The following is a 6,119-nucleotide window of genomic DNA, read 5'->3' on the forward strand; positions in this document are numbered from 1 at the left end:
CTGACAAAGAACAGAGCTCTGTCTGTGACTGCCCGGAGCCCGCTGCTTCCAACCAGTTACCCCAAAAAGTGACTTCCATACTATTTGCTATGTCTTGGTAAATTTTTTTTTTTTTACTACGGTAATAGTAATTACTATTCTTTTTTATAATTTCTCTTACTACCACTGCTGTAACAAGTTATCAGAGACTTGGTGGCTTAAACCAGCACAGATTTATTATCTTATAGTCCTGCAGCCCAGAGTCCCACACGGGTATCTGCAGCGCTGGTTCCTCCTGGGGGCCCCAGGGTGGGGTCGCTTTCCTTGCCCTTTCCAGCTTCTAGAGGCATCCACACTCCTTGGCTCATGTTGTCTTCCTTCACCCTCACGGCTCCAGTGTTGCATCTCTTGGACCACAGCTGGGAACGATTCTCTGCTTTTAAGGACCCCGGTGATTACATTGGGCCCACCTGGCTACTCTCCCATCTCCAGACCCTTAACTTAATCACATCTATGGCACAGAAGACAACATGGTCACAGGTTTCTGGGGGCTAGGACCCAGACACCTCTGGGGTAATTATTCTGCCCACCACAGGTATTTTTTTCTTTTAACTGGAAAAATGTTAATGATAGAGTATTCATCAAGTGATCTCCTTTTGGGATCATTTCCTTCCTCCAAAATTAAATCCGTGGTCTTATCTCAGGCTGTTTTCCACTCTCCCACTGGGGAGGGGGCAAGTGTCGTGACCAGCACTGGGAAGGGGGGTGGCGGTCCTGGAGGCTCTGGTGCAGTTTCCCATTATCATCCTTCCGTGATCCCGTGTGTTTGAGGAAAGGCATGCCGAGATCGAACTCCTCCTTGTACAGACTGCTCCTCGGCCCCAGCTTGGTTAGCCTGAGACCTCCGCCCCCCCACTTCTGAGCAGCTCTAGGATTCCAGGCGGAACCTGACCTGCTTCTTGTCGTTGGTCCACTTAGCATTCCTCCGTGTGGACACTTGGGTTTCCTCTGGCTCCATTCTTCTGCCTGCTTTTCATTATCCACAATTTTCTTATTTTGTTATTTATTGTCTTGTGCTGTTTTCTCCTCTATTCTCTTTAATCTGTGGATTTTTTATTATGTTCAGTTAGCCACTGTGTAGTACATCATTAGTTTTTGATGTAGTGTTCAGTGATTCATTAGTTAAGTATAACACCCAGTGCTCATCACAGCACATGCCCTCCTTAATACCCACCACCCTGTTACCCCCTCCCTCTCCCCACTTCCCTCTGAAACCCTCAGTTTGTTTCCCAGAGTCCAGAGTCTCTCGTGGTTCATCTCCCTCTCTGATTTCTCCCACTTTGGATTTCCCTCCCTTCCCCTATGGTCCTCCGAGCTATTGCTTATGTTCTCCATATGAATGAAACCATATGATAATTGTCTTTCTCTGCTTGACTTACTTCACTTAGCATAATCTCCTCCAGTCCCATCCATGTTGATATAAAAGTTGGGTATTTATCCTTTCTGATGGCTGAGTAATATTCCATTGTGTATATGGACCACATCTTCTTTATCCATTCATCTGTTGAAGGGCATCTTGGCTCCTTCCACAGTTTGGCTATTGCGGACATTGCTGCTATGAACATTGGGGTGCATATGGCCCTTCTTTTCACTATATCTGTGTCCTTGAGGTGAATACCCAGTAGTGCAATTGCTGGGTCATAGGGTAGCTCTATTCTTAACATCCTGAGGAACCTCCACACTGTTTTTCAAAGTGGCTGCACCAGCTTGCATTCCCATCAACAGTGTAGGAGGGTTCCCCTTTCTCCACATCCTTACCAACATGTGTCGTTTCCTGTCTTGTTAATTTTTGCCATTCTAACTGGTGTGAGGTGGTATCTCATTGTGGTTTTAATCTGTGGATTTATTACAGTTTTATTCCTTTACTGACACTTTGAGGCGGAGTAAAATAAATACATACAGGCCAATCCAACATGTGTACTTAGAGGTTTTGCCTGGAGTTTTATAGACTTTTGAATTCACCAGCAGGGAGGTAATCGGCCAAGAATATGGGCTGTCAGGAGACTCTGGTTCTCATCCCAGCTTCTGCCTGCCTTGCCTGGAACCCTGTGCAAGAATAATATGTGGGTGCTCCATCTGCATCAAGCTACCCTTCCATAGCTTCCCATCATACTTGTGCTAAAATGCCAATCTTTAATGTGGCCTTGGAGGCCCTACACGGCTTGGCTTCTGTCGTTTCTCACTTCCTCCCGTGTGACCCACCCACTTGTTTGTTCCATCCCAGCGTCATGGGTTCTGGCCTCTTCCAAGGCCCCCTCTTCCTGGACCCTTCCTTCTCTGCAGTTGGCCAACTCCCTGTCATCCTTTCTGCCCCTCTGCAACGCCCTCACACCCTCTGAAATGTCTGTCTTGACCATGGAGTCCAAGTCAGGCTCACCTACCGTCACGCTTTAGGAAGGAAAATGGGAGTTTGCAAAGGGGTATTATTGGGAAGCCGTCCATGTCTCTGCCACGGGTAACCACTGTGGTTGACTTGGATTTCACCAGGTTTTTTCACGAGTGTCCTTGGTTAGGTCTCCTTATAGTCTGTGACCGCTCCTTAGTCTTTCCTTGACTCCCATGCCCTTGGTACTTTTGAAGAATACTGGTGAGGTATTTGCATTTTCCTCTTGTTTCTCATGATTATATCAAGACTGTGCCTTAGTAGGAAGGATCCCACCGAGGGGACATGTCCTTCTCTGGGCACCTTATCAAATGGCACAGCATGTCGACATGTGTTACTGGTGATGTCAGCCTCGGTCCCTTGGCCAAAGTGGCCTCTGCCATGATTCTCTGCTGTGAAGTTAATCTTTTAGCCTAAATATTTTGGGGAAAATACTTTGGGATTCTCTAGATATCCTGTTTCTGCTTAAACTTTCATGCACGAATTTTAGCCTTTACCAGTGGATCTTGCTTGTACCAATATTACTCTGTTGTTCTACTGGTGACTTTTTGTTTGTTTGTTTGTTTCTATATTTATTAATTAGAATTTGGCTGTAAGGAAGAATTGCCCCTCCATTCATCCCTTTGTTTATTCGGTTATTTATTTCTATCAGTGTGAACTCAACAGATGTTCATTTTATTCTTTGAGTTACAATCCAATACTATTGTTGTTTATTTTACTTATTTATGTACTCAAGTTGTTCTGACTTTGGCCTTTGTGAGCTCATTCAGGCTGGTTTCTGTCCCCATTTAATATGTGCATTTTTGTTCATTGCCTCCTCATTTTCTAGCTCTGCAAAATGCTCCAGGCTCATCTCGAATTTTTTTTTGTTTCAGTCCTGGAATCAACAACTTCAACTAAAGGGCCTTGGTTCCGTTTTTGTTTTAGGTGTTTTTTATTTTTGTTTTTTTGAGAATAGTATTTAGAAGCCAAGTCATGGATGATAATTGTGCTCATTGATACTGGGCTGTCATTGCTGCTTCTAGCTTCCCTCAGTGGATATAACTGAGAGTATATATATCCATATAACACAAGCATACACACATCTGTATTTATGCCCCTATCTGTTTTTCAGTACGTATATTAAAATGAAGTTATAAGTCCGCATTGATACCTTCAACTCCAATCCACCACAGAATTTTTCTAGCCTTCTCCCTTTCCCTTACTTGTAAGTTCTTTCTCTGACAGCGAGACCCTTAATTCTCATTATCTACAATATATTTATTTGTTCAACCATATACCACAAAGTAGTTGCAGAATTCCTAACCTATGGGACTTTCCTTTTATTTTAAAATCTACAAAGATTCTTTTTCTAAATCTATTGTTTTCATCTTTCTGTCTCTGGCAAGATTATTTTTAAATTATAATCTCTAAGCATTGATCATTTCCTTCTGCACCTCATTTTGTAATATTTGTTTTTGCTCCTCTGTCCTGCTTTTCTGTGTGCCTTGCTGTATCCCACTCTAACCCTATTTGAAAATGCTTATAAAAGCTTTCACTTTGTGTCTGCAGTGTGTGTGGTTGTTCTTTGCTCCTTCTCATGAATAGTGCTTCCTGGAAATTCTTTTGTTGTGTTTTTCTGATCATAAGTCATTACTTTCTTTCCCTTCCAAAACTGGGTTCCTTGCTTTCTTATCCAGCCTTTCCCTGCATGTCCCCTATTTCTTCTCAGAAGGAGGTGTGATGCAGACACACGACTTGTCTCAAAACCCACGATGATGTTTCTAGGGGACCTTCTCCACTTCCAAACAATGTCGGATTCTGGCCAGATGACCAGGATCCAAGCCAGATGACCTTGGGAATGTTAGCGGTGAGTTGACATGGGAAAACATGTTTATAATTTTTCCTGACTTTCAGTTTGTTTTGGTTATTTATATAGAGGGAGGGGCTTTCAACAAGCAAAATCATTTGTGAGGAAATGATAAACTCTTCAAGAATATCAAAGTATGTCATGTTCCTTGTTTTACTGTAAGCTCCTGAGGGCTATGGCATGAACATGTCTGTACCCCCACCCACCGCCACACCTACATTATATGTGCACATTCAATAGCATGGTAGCCAGGCCAATAAAACAGGATTGAAAGAAAGAGTATTAGGAAATGATGAGAACATCCAAATTAATAACTTGTTAGTATTTAGAAAATAACCAGCAGTCACTAAAAGCCAACACTGCAGTCCATTTTTTAACTGCAAGTTGAAATGGAAAAAACCCTTTCCAACTATGAGGTTCTTTCCAACTATGAGAATCTGGACCTTCCCACACTGACCTGTGGGGAATCCAAGTTTAGTGAGCTCACCGCCGTCTTGTTTGTATCCCCAGTGGGCAATATGCTCTCTCTCTTACCATCTGGAAGCACTCCGTTCCCAGATCTGAGAACTCAGGCATTCATCTGGGCCACAATGTCTCCTAAGGCAGAAAATTTTCACATTCAATTAATATTATCAGTTTGTCACTGATTCGCCCAGCGATTCTGCTTTGTTATTTGTTGGGGGTTTTGTTTAGCCTCATTATGATCTTGGAGGGATCACTTTCCCCCTCTGTATTCCCATCCTCAGTGCTTACTGATGAACACCTCTGTTGGAGAATTTTAATGCAGCCCCCAGGGCTCTGTCATGCCGTTCTGGGTTAGTAATGAGAGCAGAGCCAGACAAATTAGAGAAGCTTTGGCGTCTGTGAAATACAGCTCATCTTTTCCCTCTTCTCCAATGTGGGGAATAGGATAAGGTGCTGTTGACACTTCCCGCTGCTTTCTGGGGCAGGTGCTTATCTGTGCCTTTTCCCTAGAGAGGTGTAAAATATTTACTCTCCCTGCAATCTATGTGCCACTCAACACGCCCTGGAAAGAGACTGTGTATTCCATCAGGGATTTCTGTCAGTGAACAGAAATCTTGGGATCGGCAGGCGGGCAGGACAATCACCGTCCAGGTCCACCTGCCCAGAACCCAGTGAAAACAAGTGACCCTGAAGAATTCAGCCGACTGAGTGTGAGAGATGTCCACTAGCTGCCCCAAGTTCACAGGCTTCATCACCTCGTTTCTCAGACCTTCACTAAGAAACTTCCTTATCTGGTTTCACAGTCGCAGCCAGAGATTTATGGGGAGCTGAGTACTTTTCTCAGCTTCATCATGAGAAGCCTATGTGAACTTGAGCAAAAAATTCCAGCAGACTGGACACTGGGCTCCTCACCTGTAAGCGGAGGGCTTGGATTGGTGACTGCTAGGATCCCTCCAGTTTAAAGGCCCGGTTTTTCTGGATTTTGTAAATGGTTTCAGGGCCCAGCCCAGAGCTGGCTCCATGGGCCACGTAGTGAACACTGGTGGATGGAGGGAAACTCAACACAGCAACGAAACTAAAGCACTTCGTGTCTCCAGGATCACAGGTCATGCAGAAGTCAGGTCATGCGGGGACAAGAGACCCAACGACACAGGGACAGAGGAAGGATTGTTGAAAGAAAGGATCACCCAAGAGGGAAGGTCCTTGTTACCCAGGGAAAGAACTCTGGGATCCGCCTGGCTTGCTGGAGACTCGTGCCCCCAAGAGCTGTTATGGGACAGAGTGCAACCCTGTTTAACCTCCTTCGTCTCTTCTGGGGAGATTCTCCTTCTGTAAATACCTGATTCGGAAGACACACAGGCTTCCTGTGAGATGCCTAGGCTC

The sequence above is a fragment of the Mirounga leonina genome, unplaced genomic scaffold (assembly GCF_011800145.1).
Source record: "Mirounga leonina isolate KUSES-001 unplaced genomic scaffold, KU_Mleo_1.0 Mir_321, whole genome shotgun sequence".
Classification (NCBI taxonomy): domain Eukaryota; kingdom Metazoa; phylum Chordata; class Mammalia; order Carnivora; family Phocidae; genus Mirounga; species Mirounga leonina.